General features: G+C 32.5%; 1 protein-coding gene across 2 annotated transcripts in view; it reads left to right on the top strand.

The window, feature by feature from the left end:
• Window positions 1-1,078: 1,078 nt before the first annotated feature.
• The window catches only part of LOC126821544 (spectrin beta chain, non-erythrocytic 2), a 135,289-nt gene continuing 114,989 nt past the window's right edge, over window positions 1,079-21,378 (top strand). For both annotated transcript variants that reach the window (XM_056100749.1, XM_056100750.1), the window contains exon 1: window positions 1,079-1,216. The gene's annotated coding sequence lies outside the window, so the exon portion shown is untranslated. The remainder of the gene's footprint in view (window positions 1,217-21,378) is intronic.

A 21,378-nucleotide genomic window follows, 5' to 3' on the forward strand; every position in this document is an offset into this window, starting at 1 on the left:
TTAACGATCACGCGACATAAACTAGGTCATTTCGGGACTAACATATGGTTTAACTTTATTTCAATAATTCGGTTTCGCGTAGGGGTCGTTAGCAGATGGAAACCGGAGGATCCGGAGAAAACCCATATGAGGTTGGACGGGCGATCCTACTCCTTGCCACGTACAACCGGGGAATCGAAACCACGCCAGTTGATTCAATATGACAAACCTTATGATACAGCGCGCACGCGCTAACCATTTGCCCCCCCCCCATCCCCCTCCCCGAGACTGGAAATGCTCGCGTCAGTGTCATTACATTTTCAGCTATTCTTTTTCGAATTACTTCTGGCCCGGTTGCTTTTACGTGCATTATTTTTCTCATGCAAATACATTATTCTTGCCAATTTCCTGGTTTTATCCCTGACAATTAAAGACGTCGGACCATACATATACTTGTAAAAATGACATGGTAATGGGCGCTTATATTTTGTTACCGAGCAACAGTGGAAAATAGTGGACAAATCCTTATAATCAACCTATTTGTAATTTCGAGGCAGTAGATTCTGTTTTAAGAATTGCAAAAATAAGGTTATGGTTGGTTCGAAGATTCTGTATATGAACGAAAGAGAGAATTACGTCATGAATCGCGAAATAAAGGATTTATGGCAAAACAATGTGAGAATGAATGAAAACGTGAACTGTATCGTCCAATCAGAATGGGGGAAAATGGATAAAATAGACAGTTGTTTAGCGAACGTGTTTTTTTGGACTTCACACAAAAATTCGATATCAAAAGTATTTTTTGATGACTCAATTTCGCGCGCTCGGCAATATCAATAGGAATAAAAATGTTGACATAAAAAAAGAGCGCGCTTTATACAGAAGAAATTGTTACTGTTCTCGCGTTATATTATCGTATAACATGCTTCTATTCTAACTAAATATTTGATTTACGTGGTCAGTGTATTATTGACACAGTTTTTAGTAACTGTATTGGCTACAGATACAGTATCTGGGCTTGGTGACCGCATGCGACCCGCCCTTTTAAATGGTGATCATATTTGTCGCTAGATGGCGGTAGTACAGGTAGCGCGCAGCCATTACCTATACGAGTAAAAGGTGACAAGTGATATATAGTGGATGTCATACCAAGGTGTGCTAATAAACAGGTGTTAACTTATTGACATTTCTTTACCTCAACACGTAATAATTACACGTTATTGGACTTATCAAAGCGGTAAGTATTGTTTAATTTAGCGCTCGCAAAGATCTTCTAAAGTGATTTACAGTTTAGCGGGGTTTTTGCAAGGGATGCGGATTCGTCTGCGTATACGATAACAGAGCAATTCAAAGTCAAACTCGAGCTCCCGATATAACTAACAGTAGCCTTACGACGTTGGTGGCTTTAATAGCGGAAAAGGGGAATGTTGTTTTACTTGACTTGTTCGCGCTTCAATGAATTTTTGAATTGATATTTGACACATTCTGAGTCCCTTTTACAGTCAACCATTGATGATGTTTTCAGTGGACGTCCAGTTTTGTTTTCATTGAATAAACCCTCAAAATAAAAGACGCCCCATCAATACAGAAAACTCGGAAATGAGTTGATTTTCACCTGAGGAATAAAAGTTAAAAATTGTATGTTTATTGTGTATGCAAACAACCTGCAAACAATCTACAAACAATCTGCACTTGTGACAAATGAATATACACTGTTAAATATACACGTATCACACCTGTATAATATGCACTTATTATATTCATTATATTAATCCTTCATGTCTTGGTAAGATGTTGGCTCGCTAGCCTGGAGTTCGGGTGTTCGATCCCTGCATTGGCTGAGGATGTTCATCCAGATTTCCCGGCATGGTTCCCCCTTGTCAATGATGCAGGACAGAGGACCTGACAAGGACAGCTGTCTAGTCGTTCGGATGGGACGAAAAACCAAGGTCCTGTGTACACATTGGCATGCACAAAAAAGATCCCTTGACAGTTGGAAATTGATATAAGAGTTGGCCGTAGTGCCGGTGTCCGGGCAAAATTTCCATCATAGCACACTGTATGGCATATGCCCGTCTCCATTAGTCCAGTTCAGAGCAGAACAGTAGGACGTTAAACCCCATTTTATTTCATTTCATTTCCTTCATGTCTCTAGTATTCCCTTCTAGCAGGGTGATAATTTGTCCTTAATTGGACTGATACAACAAAATAGCAACATGTGTTATTTAATTTATTTAAAGCAGAAGCAGTGGTGAAGTAATTATTCTGGTGCATATTTCTATTCACACCTCACAATGTATTTAACAGTAAACTTGTTAATTCATTTTAATATCTCTGTGCCCCAGCGACAAATTGAAGTTAAAATTTCATGTACACATTTAAATATATTCATTCAGGTGTTATAAATGGTAATTAAACATTTTATATACCATAGCCACAAATACATATAGAACAAAGTCACATATTCATATACCACAGTTTGAAATAGAGTATTATGTAAAATCAGATAATAGCTAGCTTCAAATTGAAGTTAATAGCACTATAATTAACTGTCCTCAATTCACACTTGGTAGTTAATCAAACCACATTAAAACAGGATGTTAACTGATATACACCATTACAATTGAGGAGATATATTCAATTAAATCATCAAAAATTAAGTACATGTATGTACATATATGTAACAATTAAGATCATATATTCAATTATGTCGTCAGAAATTTAATATATACATTACAATTTTATCATATTTTGTTTGAAACATTTCGCCTGTAAGGTATATTAATATTTTTGGCTGTTTTAACAAAAGTGAACTTTGACCATTTTAGTTTATGGCCATTATTACCACATCCAATTGTAGAGTACTGTACATGGACATTGATTACATTATATATATTTTTGTCTAGAATGTTCATGATAAGCCTTCAATCTATACGATATTGCATGTCAAAACAAATTTATTGACAGTGGTCTTGATTACACAGGGCTGATTCACTTAAAAATCACACTAATATTATAAGTAATATATTTTAAGAAGTGACAATAAATGTCAATATGAGTATATAAATGAAGATATAGCATGTACTAGTAAATATAACACAATAATTTATACTTTTAAGCACATGCAACTATGTAATATCTATATATTTATGGATGATAGTGCTTACCTAAGATAGATTTGTTCAAAGCGTGTGTTTGTTGGACATATTGATCCTGAATCAGAAATGCCAGATTGTCCTGCAGGGCTGACAAGAAGGAAATTGTGTTTATTATTTAGATGAAAAGCCAAGCCAAGGTACTGTAACCTGTGTGTAAATTGGTATTGCATAAGTAATAGATCCCATTGCAGTTGAAATTAAATGAAAAGTAGGTAGGGAAGATGCTGTCGTTTCAAAATTCTCCTCCTTAATACTGTACATTAAAAGGTAAAGAAGAACAGGTTGAAAAGCCACAGTCCGAGCAAAATTATTGCTCATCTTTCATTGTACATGTAGGCTGAAAAGCCACTGTTGGGACAAAATCCTCCCTCTGGACACTTGTCCCAGAGCCTAGAGGGGCCCGGGGGTATGCCATGTACTGTTTCAGAAAAAAATTGTTGGTATACATAAAGATTAATAAAAACCCCCCAAAAAACTTTAACTTCATCGTAAAGTAGAAGAAAAATGGTGACTTTTCTGAACGTGGGTACCTAGTGGCATTGGTGCGATTAGAATCGAATTCTGTCAGCCTACCCATGGACCTTATAAGAAAGGTTGATGACTACCTGACCGAAACTGAAAGAGAAAATTTGCGGGGCCTGCCCTCTCGCATTGTACATGTAGCCAAATTACAGTGAGTTAAATATTAATGAAATATTAAACCCAACTCCCGTTATTCATTTATTCTGATTAAATTTTATGTACATTCTTACCTTGGTGTATATATTTTTCCCCAGAATGTCTCTTTAATTTGAATGTTAACTTTAAATAAAGGGAGTAGATGGTAGATTGATCTAGTGGTTATTTTGACAAGCCTAGCATACCATGAATACCACAGCTACTAGTAAACATACATGATAATACTAATATTGTATAATACCTGATAATATTACTTATCAAATAATTTAATAGATTAACTTTTTCTTAGAATTACACCTGTAAATGTAAACAACTATTAGTACAGTTCACAAGTTTAAAAGCAGATTGTATTCAGATTGCATTGAGGAGTGCCCCAAACAGATTTTTTTTAAAGGGACAAAAGTTTTTCGTGTTAAGTAGGGGTGGGCTGGGATTGAGGTTGATAGTTACTTGACTCATTTGTTTATTCCTATTGTCAGAACCGGATTAAGATTATTTAGGCCCATCGGACTACAGGTACTGTGAGGCACCTCAGAAATAGTTACATGTACATCCTACATGTACATGTTATGAATCTAAGAAATTTTTAAAAACTGGTAGCCCTGTTATGTCTAGTATCTTTACTATAAATGTATTACAATCTTTTTCAAATAGATGAATAGAGAATCTCCTTTGAGCCTTTTTTGATATGAAAAAATATCAACGCAAGTTGATAATGTAAAAAAAAGTCTGAGGCTTTGCCAATTTTTTTTTTTTACTTTATCGACAAGTGTTGATATTTTTTGATATGAAAAAAGACGAGTAGGAGATCATCCAACCCTCTCTTACACGCACAAATAAACAAATATAATTTTTTAGTATAGATTTTATTTCATGTGAAGCGATATCTCCTTAGGAGGTACATGTATCGCTCAGTAGATTATGAAAGTTATCACACTAGCGATATCTACTGTAGAATGTGTTATTGGCTGATAATTTTGAATACTTATAATTTGATTAAAGTTACATGAATGAAATTACCTTTTACTTAATTGGTGGTCTGCTTCCATATTATGTACTGTGCATGCAGTAGCCTGTCCAACTGATCTACAGGTCAAATATTAACTTCCTAAGCCTCTTATAGTATTATAACAGCATGAATTGAGAAGCGTCTGGAAAATGAAGATGTAATCCATTCACCTAAGGAAAAACAATAACAGGTTATTGTTCTTAAACCTTAAGTCCCTCATCAACCATAGTTGTCAAAAAAATAATCTTCATTTGCCAAAAAGACTCCTATACGTGTATGTGAGCTATTTTGATTTGGGTGTTGCCTCCTTTGCCTAGGGTACAAGTGGAAGATAAATTTAGTATTTAGGCATTTGGGGTCAAAGGATTAAGATGTCTTCCAGTTGCTAAACAGAACCTGCTATTGTTGTATATGTTTTCTAGTGCATAAAGATACCTGTACAGTTTTAGGAATCTATTAACATACATACATACCTGCATACATGTTCAGGTAGGATAATATCCATAATTTAATATTTAAAGGAGAACTCTAGCCTTCCTAGTTTTTTCATTCATTATCTACATCTGAAATAATTTCAACCTGAAGTGTCAGGTGGATTACAGATGTTTGATATCTGATTTGAGCCCCTGTGATTATTTAAAACAATTATTGATGAACGAAAACAAAATTATCATTGGCTAATTGAAGGATCAAGTCGGGTCAGTTGAACTCGCAATTCATCAAGACACAAAAACAAAAGATATAAAAATATAATCTATTTTTAATTAGACTGAACTAATTTAAATCCAGATAGGGATAAAATAAAAATGAACAAAGGGTGGTCCTTTAAACAAATGTATGAGTTAAGATTGGGAGGCTTATCATTCATGTATTAGGCAAATACACAGTATCATGTTCTAGAATTGAATTAAATTTCAAGTTGTTAAGCTGTGATAAAAACAGATTTGTTACAGATACATGTACTTAATGAATTTTAAGTATCCTACATTTACTTTATTTTAAAAGGACATTGTGTTCATTTTAAATAAACTTATTATATAGCCAAACTAACATCCTTGAACGCACCTTAACTTGTCAGAATAATGGTTAAGAATTATTTGTCTTAGACAAATAAAGTAATAATTGTTTTGCTATATTTTCCTTACAAGCTACCCCTGTAATCATGAATGTTTTTGATAATAACACAAATGTGATTTTACATAATAACAGTCTTTACGTAATAAAATAAATCATATTTTTGACTTTCAAGATATATGTGCATGGTCTGCTTTGTACGTTTGGAAAGGTAAGAAACTGAAGTATAAAGTACATGATATATTTTAAATTAGGTTAGTAAGGATGTAATACTATATTATAATTATACTATTATATCAACCAGGTATAAAATAATATTTCACTATACTCCCCATCTACACACATGGATGAATGGATTAAAGCTACAGTTACATGTAGCTATTTCAAATATTGTAAACGTAAACATCATGATCACATGTATACAGATTGGGATAAGATCGGAATGTTATGTAACATTATAGTATAGAAATTATTCATGAATATATTAGTCACGTCACAAACTATCTGAAAAACATTTATTGCTTAAAAAAATACAAGTAATTTCAAGCGAAACTATAGATAAAAAATATTGTGGTCCTATATATATATATATATATGGTGAGGTTACATTAATAGTTTGGTGAACGTGTCTCTTTAACATACTTGAATGAATTAAAGGTAAATGTAGATTTATGACTGGAGATCTTCCCATTGTTATATTAAAAATCATGCTTCACTGAATTACATCTACTACTAAATAAATATAGCCGGACTACCTCAGATATTTTAATCTAAGTAGAAATTCACTCAAGCATTTCTATATAAGGTATTTGTTATAAAAGGGGTTAAGAGTCTCAGCTTAATGAAACGGTAGGTGATCTTTTGTGTCTTAAGTTTAAGGACTTTCAAAAATATTTCTTTGATAAATAATAAGTACTTGATGAATAATACTTTTACTTATTACTACTACCGTTAGTCAAGAGCTGATGGCAGAATGTAATTATTACAAAATGTTCTATTACAATACTTTTCGGGGGGTTGGATGGTCGAAGGGTTAGCACATGCGTGCTGTATCATAAGGCCTGTCATTGAGTCAACTGGCGTGGTTTCGAATCCACGGTAGTACGTGACAAGGAGTAGGGTCGCCTGTCCAACCTCGTGGGTTTTCTCCGGGTCCTCTGGTTTCCTCCCACTGCTAAAGACCGATATGTGCAAGCAAATTTATGAAATAAGATTAAACCATATATTAGTCTCGAAATGACCTAGTTTGTGTCGAGTGGACGTTAAACCCCATTTCTCGCTCTCTCTCACATAACTTTTCTGGGGGCTTTGCAGCTCCTGTAGCCTAGGCACTTACCAAATCATAATTCTGTTATACGGTCATTCTATCAAAATTTGTAACATAAGATCAATGGGATTTTGAGGTCACTTTGGACACATGGGCAGTCTGAGTAAAAAAGTCTGAAAAAAAAAATGAACCTTTTGTTTCCTAAGATAAGCAGTTTGATATTGGACAGTGATCTCAAGTTGTTGACAGCCTGCATAGGTATGTTTTCCTAATAAGAATCCAATGGAGAAAATGTGCGTTTGATATTATGATCAGAGTAAAAGTTGGCAATATGTTCAGGTATTGTTGGTGTGATAACTGTCCAATGTGTATTGATTATTTGACCAGTGTTGGCGTCTGTTTACTTTGATGGTGATAATAAGATTTTTAACATGGGGCTATATTAATACACCAGTAGTATTTATCATTTAACAACTTACATTTATCGATAGTATTTCCCTTAGACTAAGTGACGCTTATTTCACTGGAGTGATTTACATATGAAATAAGGAGGAAAATGGTTTACACAGCCAAAACATATTTATTGGGTTCCACTACTTAACAACATCTCGTGTGAAAAATGAAATGAAATGAAATTTAAGTGATTATGTCTGTTTATTACATACATCAGTTAATTATCCTTGAATCCAAAGCTAAACGAAATTAAGAGGATGCTGAAATGGAGTATTGTTTCTGTTGCATATCTAATAAACCGTTCAAGATGCCTCCATGAAACGTTTTACACACAGTAATTAGAAATTGAAAACTTTTACCCAGTAATCATGAAAACAATTCTAACTTATTCTTTAAGTGACATTTAGTAACCGGGTAGATAAATATACTATAACACATACTTATGGAAAAACATCTACTGATTTATCTCTAAACGTTATCAAGCTAATATACAATACATGAAACCATACACGTACATGGCAACAACAAGATCAAAGACCTAACTTAGTTTTGAGTATGTAAGGCCTCTGAATCTTGATGACACAAATTGTGTTGAATCTCTATTTGATAGCTTTTGGTTGGAGCAAAGGGTTTTACCTAGCCATTTTAGAATCTAGTAGGTTTTATTATTTAGTGGTAGACACAGAACTTCTAGCAGAATCTAGTAGGTTTGAGATCAAGTAGTAAATTACACATTGTATACATGTATAGAAGATTATGTATGTCAACATTGAACTAAATAGAGATAGAAGATTATAGGTAAATACTATTTTATGTACAGTTAACAATACAAATATTTACACCAGCAGACTGACATACATGAATTAATACTATGGTCTCCCATTGCCAGAAACTACACAAGGAAGAACAGGACAAAATGTGTACTTAATGTTACAGATAGATCATCCTTGCAAAACCATAGTAACTCTAAAATGATTCTTTGTGTTGATGGTACTGGAGATGTATTAGTCTATCGATACTGAATTTGAGATCACCAGGTTCTATTAAAACAAAAAGTAAAAATGCTATTATATTATAAAACAGCTTTCCGTTACAATAATGGAAAGCCTCCACAAATTACAGATGTGGAATCAATATCAGATTAGTGATATAATAAGGTTATTGCTAAACAGAAATTTAATGTATGTCAAAGGTACATTGTACAACATAACTTTTAAGTATTAAATATGAAGTCCCATTCCCACTGGTGCCTGCGGATCGAACAATGGAAAGTGTGTAGTTGTTTGGATTGGATGAAAAACTGAGATCTACCTGTGTACACATTGGGGTTCCCATAGAACACTTGGTGATTGGAATGAAGAGTAGATGGAAGCGCCATAAAATTCTCCTCCCTAACATTGCACACATGACCATAGAGAAAAAATAACCATGTGTTAGTCTTGTCTTGACTAAAGTATTTTTGTGAGGTTATACACATAGAGATGTAAGATGTAATCGGGTAGACACACGTTCACAACAAAGTTTTAAGCAGGGAAAATGGGAAAAAATGTAGTAAAAGTCCTTTGGCCAAAAACTCAACACAAATTTAAATTGCTTCTTTTTCATTAGCCATGGTTTTAGATCTTTCATTTGGAAAGATAGGGGATATATATTCCCCTCCTTAAATATTATAATAACTGATCTTGGAAAATTTAAAAAATAAATTTTTAACTAAAGCTGAAGAAGTTAACTGTATTGTAATTAACTTGAATTTTTCCCCCACCCAAAGTTTTTAAACCTTTTGTTGTAGAAGGTTCTTAAGTAAGTTTAGTGAATTGGGTGTGATTTCAGTATTGATTAATAGTTTTAAGAATGACCATCTAGAGAGAAGATTTAAGATTGTTGTCCTTGTATAAATCTGGTAAGCTACAACAGATGGACACAAGTATCCCCTTATTCTGACCATGTACTCAACTTAACCTTTGAAAGCAAAGGTCACTTGTAGATATTTTGATTGCCACGACATGTCAGATAACAGTGTAAAGGATGGCAATGTTTACACAATGACATGACAATAGGATTTGTTATATTCTTCACCTATTTCTTTTGTTAACTGTCATGACTCGACCTCATATCGTGGGGATGGGAATGGGTCAATTTCTTTTTTATAGAGGCTCATGTGAAATTCTTTTTACCGGTTTGGGGTGTAATTTCAACTGTCTCTAAAGTTTGTATTTTGAAAGAAGTTTTTAACTCTACAATTATGGTGAGAGGAATAACCTAGACCAATTGTTCGTTCAATAACAGATGAAAAATAATCCTATAGATTAGCCAGCAGTGCACCGGAAATAGTGTCCTTTATTCATGTACTTATTTTCTAATATAAAGGAGTAGTATCTGATTTAATAGGATACCATATGATAAAAATGGGTTTAAATTATACAAATTACACACTAAAATGTGAAGAAATAGTCAAAACTAGGAGAGGAATAGTCAGATTTGCATCCATTGTTTGAATGACTTGATAATTGTGATGATCACTTACCCAGTTTGTAGACATGGGCATTGAGGCACCTGGGTTTAACATGGAATTTGGGATCTTATCGCCAACCATATATGGAAACTAAAAGTTTGAAATAAATATATCTGGGATGACTCTTTTAAACAACCCTATTTAACTCTGAAATATAACATGTTCTAATTTCTTATTGGTATGTGTATATGTTAGTATGAATAGACAGTTATAAATGATAGGCTGAATGTAATAATGAAGGTAAGGAGTGTTGATCCCAATGTCTGAGTTATTGTATTATGGACTTTTTTGAGGGTGGTGTAATAGGATATTGACTGAAGAAACTAGTTGTGGTATTTAAAGGGCATTCATTCATTCATTAATTCAGTAAAGTATTTGTAGGCAGTAGACGTGATGTCAATCCCTATTAAATAGAATTTACGTGCTATTATTTATAAAAACTTTAAAATATTTCCAATAAATAGTATATTCCCTGAATTAATAAACACCCAGTGTATTCCTGTTATAATAAAGACATACATGCATATAGTATATTGTCCGTTATAATAAACATCTAGTATATTCTCTGTTATAATAAACATGTAATATATTCTCTTACAATAAACATGTAATATATTCTCTTATAATAAACATGTAATATATTCTCTTATAATAAACATGTAATATATTCTCTTATAATAAACATGTAATATATTCTCTTATAATAAAAATGTATATTCTCTTATAATAAACATGTAGTATTATTCTCTTATAATAAACATGTAATATATTCTCTTATAGTAAACATGTAATATATTCTCTTATAATAAGCATGTAGTATTATTCTCTTATAATAAACATGTAATATATTCTCTTATAGTAAACATGTAATATATTCTCTTATAATAAGCATGTAATATATTCTCTGTTATAATAAACGTGTTGTATATTCTCTGTTACAGTAAACACCCAGTATATTCTCTGACATAATAAACACCCAGTATATTCCCTGTTTTAATAAACAACAGTATATTCAATGACATAATAAACACCAGTTTATTCCAACATACATGTAGTCACCAACATTCATGTAGTTTAGAAATGAATCAATGAAATGTTGTTAAGTTTCCAACCTTTCTGCACCTACCAGACTATGAAGACAGCAATTGAATTCCAACTGTTAAGTTTTTTTTTTTACGTACACGCCAACCTTGTTTTTTTTGGGAAATTTCATGTCAACCCAGTGAGATCCTGTAGCGAGGCAGTGGCTTACTCATTGAGCTCCCACGGTACCCATGTAGGGTAGGGGAAATGTAGATTTTGGGCACCCTGACAAACAACAACATGTATATTTCACAATGCTTCTCTAATATTTTAGTAATCGTCCTCAATATTTGTTCTCGAATTCAGAGTTTAATTATTTGGCAAATATCTTTTTAGGGATATTTTTATGCTACACGTAACTTTGTTTGCTTGGATAAGATAGATAATAACAAAATTTTATTGCATTAAAATACCCACAGGAAGCAGTATAAAATTACATAAATCACATTTTGGAAGTTAAATATATATTCCATCACCAAATCCCTAACTATCAGAGATAACAGATCAGGAAATAAAGTGTGATTGAATATAACTTCCCGTCCAAGAAGTTATGACGTGTAATATGAAAAATTGCTGATGATCTACATATTATGTTTCAATAGTAATCTTGGTTTTAGTTTTAATACATGTAAATGTAATGATATATGTTTCAATAGTAAGCAATCATGGTTTTAGTTTTAATACATGTATATGTAATGATATATCAATCTTGACTGTAAGTAGGTGTGATATGCATTTTATGGGTGTAACTTATTTAATCTTACATATCTATAGACATGTATATGTAAATAACGTAGTAGTATAAAAGATTTATGAACGATGATTAGCATTCAAATGCCATATATGGCAATATCTTTTCTATTAGCGAATGAATGTAGATACATGTACATGTATATACAGTTTAACCAAACATTGTTTGTACTTGATAACGATAAGAGAATACTTGTCGGAACGTCGTGCTATATGTGTATAAACCAGTGATTGTATTCCATATAAATTGTGTTGTGTTTTTTAAGAAAATTGACAATAGTTTTTCTGAAACCGTCAACTGGACAGTTGGGTTTTCACTTTTCAAGACATTGTTCAGTTTCCCAATTGGGTTTTTAGTTCAAGGGTTAGGTCCAGTTGACCAATTAGGATTTCAAGACATTAACTAACTAGAATAATTACACCATATATATCCGGAAGAGCTATATCACTACCAAGATGTCTAACGTTAAATGATTTGACATATAATTTTTTTAAATGTGTTAAAAGAATAGTCTGTCATGGATTGGCACACTTATAACTCCCACGTTTGTTTACTTTCTTAAACTTTGATCTTTACGTGTTACATCTTGTTTGTACCATTGCAGAAAAATATTACACAAAAAACTGTTTTTTTAAAATAACCTTCTCTTCCTGTTTTCGTTAAAATCTGTAGTTTTTGCCTACCTTGAACTCAAGTTAGTGGTCAAATGGTGTTAAGAAGCCGGAAATACACAGTTTAGACAATTGTAATGTTATAAATTAAAAGATTTTCCGTTTCTTTTTCTAGGAAATTACACGTGAATTTTAATGTACATGTAACAGATTTAAAGAGAGCTTAAAATCGTACTTCAATGTGTTGCTCATCATGGCTTGTAACATTTGGTAAATACACAGAAATTAAAAAAACCAGGATACTCACGAACTTATATGTATTCATGTGCAGTTCATGTTGATTAAACAATCGATATACAATCTGTTGATTAAAGATACATTATGGGAGATTAGATAAAGAGCTGGCAGTTCTCACTATAATAGTTAAAAACTAGATAATGTAAAGGGTATTTGCTGAAAATTTCAGTCAAGTTGCTCTAGCCTCGATCATCATTAGGAAAGTCTGTGCAATAAAAAACATAGTCTCGATATCCATTTCATGATTAAAGGGCCAATCCCGATAATATTTTGGAGAATAAAACTGCTTAATTTTGTCTTGAAGCTCCTTAATATCCCGTACCCAAGGGCCGAGCAAATAATTCAATATTTTTGATATTTTTTCAAACAACTTACACCCGTTAGTCTTCATCTAGAAATGGAGACCGGTGTCCCAAGCTGTATTATGCGGTGTCTGGATATAACCAGACTTTTATTTTATAAAAACAATCTGTAGGTGAAATTTACCTTTCGATATCCAGTAAGGCACATGGGTCATTCACTGTATAGACCTCTAAAGGAACGGCCATAGATTATCAGGTCACCCAACGAAAAAATTGACCAGAAATCTTAAAAGGGTTACGTGTCCGAATAAATATTTTTCACGTTTATGTCCAAACAACTCAATATTTTGAGCTGAAATTTTGAGGCAGGGTAAATACACCATTCCTCTATATTTTGGCGCTTAAATTTCATACGATCTCGGACTTTAATTTTTGAGACATTGTTCAAATCGGGATAGTCCCTTTAAATCATGACTGAAAGAAGAGCATCAAATTAGATCATAATCCAATAAATATCGCAGGCTAGGGTTGACATCGGGAGTTGATTATGGTCTGGATAAGTTAATTAATGTCTAATTAATAATTTAGATAACATTTCAGGCCTAAAGAAAGACCTGCAATAGGCAGATTTAGCTCTTGCATAATGTATCTTTAACAAATAACATACATCTACATATAAAGATGGGAGGTATTTTAAAGGTATATTTTCTCACTGTAAGGGCTTTGATTAAAGCAACATACATGTGTTTTGTTGGATAAATATAGCATCTATTTAGCTTACCAGAGAATACTGATGTTTTTTCCTGTAGAATAATTAAGTTTGTTAAATTTAGGAAAACATTCAACTCATTTTGTTGTTTATGTTTGTACTTTTAATTCCTCTAGTCAAAGAAGATTTGAATTAAGGAGTTCAGGAAGTGCTGTGGAATCGTTTTGCAAATTCTCAGAACTGCCAGTATATTAAACACACAAAGCCTTAACTAAGGTATTGTTAACTTTATTGAAACAGACTTGAATGATCCACCACCAAAATGTTTGGTATTGCCGTCTTTTTGAATACATGATTTTTTTGTAGCTAGAAGGATTTACATACATTTAGACAAGGTATAAATACAGTTAGTAACACAATTAGCACTATCAGTAACATTGCCATTAATATTTCCTGAATAGTCAATTAACTTTTAATTAATAATATAAAAGAAAATACACAGAAAAAAAAGTAACATTTTGATAAATCTTCATGTATAGTACTTAATGTTGTATAGAACCTGCCATTGTCTTTTTGATGTGGTTAAAGCAGTCCATGTAAAAACTAGAATTCTCGTGTTTGGCATGTTAAACAAACAAAAAATTCCTTTTCCTCAAATTTTTAACATTACAATCCAATCAATGTGGTTTTTTTTTTGTTTCTATTGTTAAACGGTGTTTAAATTCGCTTTACTCTGTGTATTTTTTTACACCTGTGAAAATCTTGGTTTGATTGTTTGTGTGGATATTTTTTTGCTGTCTGTTTTGAAATTGGTCTGACTTGCATTTTATCAGGTAGATCTCCCAAATTTAATTATAACCTGTTTGTTAACCTTTTTTTGCTATTACGAGGTTAAAGGATTTTTGGTTGGTTCAGGTTAGGTGCATCAAACTCGACAGGAATTTTAAAGGTGTAATTAGCACGTTGTAGATTCTCGCGAATTTGGATCTGTAGTTTGAAGATGTTTACATCAGGGACATTAGAACACGATTGTATATGTATATTCAACACTGTGATACAGACATGTTAAGCATTATTCAGAGTCGTAGGTATTATACTTTATAGCCTATTGTCGTTTTCAAGGATAACAGAAAAATATTGATGGAGGTGTGATTTATACTTCATCAATATGAATAGTGTTCGACAACCAGTCAAAATCTTTTAAATACCATGTCTTTACAAGTGCCTTCTAGTGTGACTAGAAAACAGAGGAATATTTTAAAGCTGATGAAGTGTTGAATTGTCTATTAAATGACATGGAAATTTTAATGAACGAATAGAAATGCCTGTGTCAGATTGTAGATACTAAAGATATGTAGGTCGACAATTTGATTGTTTGTTGTTAGCCTTTGACCTATCTATTTCCTCTTATAATTTGTCAATTATTTTAATAGATACAGCTATTGGTATTATTATTATCATCCTTTACATGTTATTACATGTATCACATTATAACTACTGTTATAAGTAGCTCCTTATATACTCAGATTTAGAGAAATTAAATGTACCATCCTTTGAATCTTAAAAGTACTTTATTTGATGATGACACTCATTCTGAATGTTTGTTTGGAAGCGATATGTGGAGAGATAAAATGTCTTACTATGCAGTACCAACCAGACTGATAAAAATGGGCATACACTATGTTGTATGCTATACCGTACTTGAAATTTTGCCCAAACAGAGCTAGGTGCTACAACTCACTCTGATTTCAATTTGCCACTATCATTGATTCTTTACCATGTTGCCAGTGGTATACACGAGACCTTGATTTTTCATCCTGTCCGAGCGACGTTTTTTCTTGCATCACTAGCTAGAAGGGGAAACACATTGATTGCACCTGGTACAGTATCTAAGTTTCTGCAGTTTAATCCATGCTAACATTTACTTGATTGATTTAAACAGTATCAAATGAACAATAACAGTCGTTTAAATTCTTATCAATCAGTGTTTATCTCCTAAATTAAGAAAACAAAATCCAAATATCAATGGTAGAGGATTTTCCGACTTGGATTCAATCGGATTAAAAAGTGGCCCTTTAAAAGGTTTTGACAAAAATCATAGGTGGCACTGACTTGTGTGGACTATATATGTTTTGCAGTAGATGGTGAATTATAACAATTATTCAATTCATCATATCTTTGTAAATACTGAAGGGAATAGGACCATTTTTGGACTGATATCCAACTTGCACATAACTATAGTTTGTCTGGGATTAACTACATGTATCCCCAACATAATATCAGGGACTTTTAATAAGGTAAATAATTGGTTGACATTAATACATTTTGGCACTCGCATTACATTTATATTATATACAGTGAATAGTATTCAATATTTGTTATAAATGATATTTTTTCTGTCAGGAATTAAAGCCTTATAAAGGTGTTACTGTTGAAGTAGAGATTTCTACTATTAACTGTCAGATTATCTGATTGATTGATTGATTGGATTTATTGATCATTATTAAAACCTTTTATAGACTTTTGGCTGTTCTGATTTGGATTATTAATTTAATATGTTCTGTTAGGATATTTTTGTGGAAGAATGATATTATTTCTAGTTATTGGTTTTGTTTACCAGAATGGTTGGCTGGTAATCCTCTTTTATGATGAATCACTTGTCACGAATTCCTCTTTTCGATTTTGAATAGTTTTCTAAGGGATGTTTGAACTGATTTTTTCCCATGTTATTTGATGTAAATTAAAACTAATGAAATATGATATGATTTGTCCCCTAGGAAATATTTACAAGTAACATCAACTCAAATAAGTCAACAAATAAAGGAGAATATATTGTTTTGAAAGGTTCGCATTTTCTAGAAATGTGAAAATACACTAAACACTCTTCAAAAAATGAACCATTTAAATAACATGATTTAGATAATGAATTAGAAAATTTAAATGATAAAATCGTTATCTGATGTCACTTCCAAAAACATCTGCAAACATTTTTCTTTTCCTTATCTGAAGAAATTCCAACTATTTAGGGGGGGGGGGGGGTATGGCCGAATGGTTAGCACGTGCGTGCTGTATCATACAGTCTGTCATTGAGTCAACTGGTGGGGTTTCGATTCGCCGGTTATACGTGACAAGGAATAGGGTCGTCTGTCCAACCTCATGGGTTTTCTCTGGGTCCTCTGGTTTCATCTCACTGCTAAAGACTCCTACGTTCAAGCGAATGATTGAAATAAAATTGAAAAATATGTTAGTCCCGAAATGACCAAGTTAGTGTCGTGTGGACGTTAAACCCCATTTCTCTCTCTCTCTCTCTTTCTCCAACTATTTAGTTCTCAATGGGTTCTTTTGCTTCTAAACATCAAATACCTGTAGGCCATTACCAATGAATGTATTGGATATCGTCAATAATTAATAATATTAAATAAACCTATTGTTGTGTTCCTCAGTTAATCGATGAGTGTATATTAAATGCTGGATAAGTGATACTTTATTAGTTTGTGTCTGTAAACAACAGACGATTTGTTCCACATAAATTGGTACTTCATGTTTATTCCTTTAACATGAGAATATATATTGTTGCGTGAGCGTGCTGAATGAATTGATTGATGAGTATACATGGTTTAATTGAATCTATACAAAGCACCAAGAAGTATATATACATGTATAGTGGATGTTATTCAATTATTTATCCGTCCCTTGAGTATTTGTTGGTTTGTATAAGTAAAGAAAATTAACTTTAAATTAAGACACAGGTACATAAGCTATTAAAATGTTAGTGAATTACATATTTAAAAAGGTGTTTTGCATCAAGGTAAAATGCGTTAAAGCTCAGTGTCCAGGTAAATTAATGATTAAAAAAGATACCATGTGTTGCTTTCTTATAGCACGTTCAGATGCTTAAGTTGAACTGGTTTAAAAGCCCTGGGGATTGTTAAACCAGTTTAACTTTGTCGTCTGAATGCAAATGTGGGGCAAATAAACCAGTTTAAAAACCCCAGCTTGCAACCTGTCTTCGAGAAGGCTTTTTATTTTAAACTGGTTCATCTTGATTATCTGTACGGGTTGGCTAAAAAAAAACTGTCTCCAGCTTGCTTTGAGCATGTGCAATATGCAGTAAGTTACATTCCTGGGAAAATGGCGGCGTAATGCAGTGCCAGTGTTATCGAAAGCGTGCCAGAACCGAATAAAGATATGAAGCTACCCATGCGTATTTAACTCTAACCTCGGATCGAAGAGGTCAGTAGTTAAACTGGTTTGGCTTATAGTACGTGTGAATGCAACATGACCCTGTCTTAAAAACCCGGCGATTTTGAACTGGTTTAAGAATAAGCGTCTGAACGGTATATTATTTTCCCTCTTCTTTAGTATCGGTGTGATGGCTCTGATAATTAACCATAATCTAGATAAAAATAGTTTCCAAATGTTTTTTGCACAGTTATGCAGTGTGTTTTACAACTAGACAAATGTCATTGTGAATAGGTAGAATTATTCTAATACCTGTACATGTAACAAACTATTGTACTGTCAATACATGTACATTGAAATTAACATGTTCATATTGTGTACAGTAGATACAGATAATACCTATATTAATAAATGGAAAGTGTTATATTTATTGTATATATTGTGATGAATAGTTTAATATACTCCACAGTAAATAAGTAAACACAATATCCATTGACCACCTGTCACAGATTTACAAATGACTTAAATAGTTGTGGTTGATGTATTCATTCCTTGGAACAGATTTTACCTTTCAATTTTAATTTAAGATCGTCAGTTTATAACTACATGTAAAGGTGACAACTTTTTTCATTTTAGGATGTTTTCAGAATTTTAAGTAAGAATTCAGAGGTCAGTTGTGATATTAGCAAGTACACTGTATGTATATCCATTAGAGTAGGATTTCCAACCTTTATTATGCCTTAAATCCCTAGGAAATGTTAGATCACTGTTCACACCTCTTTAAATATTACCATCGCATCATGCAATACTTTGACAATCAATCTATAAAGAGTAGTCAGAAACACAGCTGTCCAGTCAAAATTCCCCTCATAGCACATTGCATAGCAAATGCCTGTCTTTATTAGCCCGATTGGTGCATATCAGTGGGACATAACCCCCCATTTCATTTCTGATGTATTACCTAATGTAGATGTATACTAATCAGGCCACGAAAATATTTCACATGTCAATCACAGTCACTTCTATGAGTAACCTATGTTAAACCTATGGAAAATGCATATCATGTAAATTTATCATTACTTAAGTTTGTTTGACCTGAGAAGATATTAATCAATATAAGAAATGTTGAATAGTTTTAAATAATTAATCAGTAAGGTATGTTTGATTCATATCTAATTAATACTGTTCCTGGTATATGTACATGTATGTCCTTGTACTGAGTGTTAGACTACAACATGATCTTGCGTTCCAATGCTTGTTTAGGCGAATACATATTGTAGATGCGCAAACCACTCTGACATTTTTGTATGGAGACAACCAAGCACCATACTCTAATGACCAAATCGTCAAATTTTGATCTGGTTCAGTTTATCATGAATTTATGCCTAAATGTATTACCTGGAATGCAAGTACCCCAGGCAGTAAACTGAATATATGTAACAAGATTAAACACTTCATTAGTTAATAAACCACAGGCTATATTAAACCTTTTTGTATTTGCTTGTAGCCTATCATTCGGTCAGTTAAATCTAGACATAAACAGAAATGATTTGATTTTAGACCATCAGGTTGATGTTATGTTCTAATAATGTCTATTTTCCATTGTCCACTTGTAACAAGTCTACTTCTTCTCCTGAAGGATTTTTAGGAAATTGGTACATGTAGGAATATCTTGTGGTGCTACTTTTCCAGATAAAGCCCTGGAGTCTCATTTGTGCTTTCATTTATCTGACATTTGTATCTGACTTTATAAATTTATGATGGAAATCAAAAATTTTGTATTAAGTTATAGGCCTTTAATGTAGAGAAATATTTTGAGTTCAATTATTCAATTCACTCAACTTCTATTTTCAAGTGGTTGCAATCACAGAGAAGAGATTGCACTTCAAATAGGTCATTGTTTGGCTGTCATTTCTGACTGTTGGTCAGTTGTTATCACCCACCCTAGCCTTAAACACTAGCTAAATAGTTGTCAATTTTGTTAAATAAGAAACCAAAGATAAAGTATGTAGGTAATTTGGATGTTGATACAGTGAAATTAGTCTATTGTAGATTGTAGATGTAGGTAATTTGTATTGTCAGTAAATTATAATAATCTAGCTAATTCTTGTTTCTCCAGATTATTGACAGTGTTCGACTCCTAATGAGATTTTCAATACTAATTATTTCTAAAATTTAAATTTGTTATATATACTTGTCAAGGGTTGTGAGTAATTGTTCAGATTGTACAAAAACAACATGACCCTGTGTATAAACAATTAAAAGATGAGTTGGTGAAAAAAGAACTGCTGAAAATCTCTTCCTTGCAATAATTTGGTAACCAAAAAAATACTTTGATGTTAGCATTGAAAGTAAAGTGTTAATGCCAAAGTATAGTCCAATTCAATTCCATCTACTTCTGCAAATAGCTCTCTTGCAAAACCATTTTGAAAGTTGTGTCTATGTATAAAAAATAGACATTAATAAATAAATAATATGTCCAGGTATGATACATAAATTTATAAAAAAATACGTCCAGGTATTAGTATAGTATTATGTTGCCTGCCAAAAACAATAAGCTACTATAGTTGATGTGTTTTATATTAGATACTGTAAAACCACCTGTGATGTTTCTAAGGATATCTGAGGTGATATGCTCCATATATTTGCTTTAGTTGTACCATATAAGATGATTTAGATCACTCACATTTATTGTATGAATGTGCGTAGTTATAATATGTATACCAATAAATATTGGACAACTGCCATTTAAGGATTAAATCATAATGTTTGCCTTAAAGAAGTATTTACCTGTAATTTGATAAATTCTTAGTAAATAATATTTATAATATAAAAAAGGTGTTTTAGAAGATTCCATCTGAAATTTCATATTTTTAATTTTGGGGCAGACAATATAGTCATTATCATTTAGAATTACTACAGTTAATAGGTTTCATTTATTTTTTGACCTTACATTGTAATCGAGCTGATATTCTGTCCTTGTGAGAGTTCTGATTGTACATGTATCAACCAATCATACTCTTACAACATAACCATAATACACCACAAAATGCAGCCCTTAATTACCTAATCAATCCAGCCTTTTACCAATGATAATCAAGATAATCATTTCAGTCAATATATTTTGGAATTTTGAATATTATTCACCATATCTTGATGTCCGATTGGGCATATTCCAGGTCAGACGTTTTGAAAATCTCATAGGACATGTTCGGGATATATGTGAGAAGTAGCATCCTTGCTTAATACATGTACCAATACGAACTAAGTGATCGTTGAAAATATATTATTTACAGCAATGTGATTAATATCA

Source organism: Patella vulgata, chromosome 5 (genome assembly GCF_932274485.2).
Source record: "Patella vulgata chromosome 5, xgPatVulg1.2, whole genome shotgun sequence".
Classification (NCBI taxonomy): Eukaryota; Metazoa; Mollusca; class Gastropoda; family Patellidae; genus Patella; species Patella vulgata.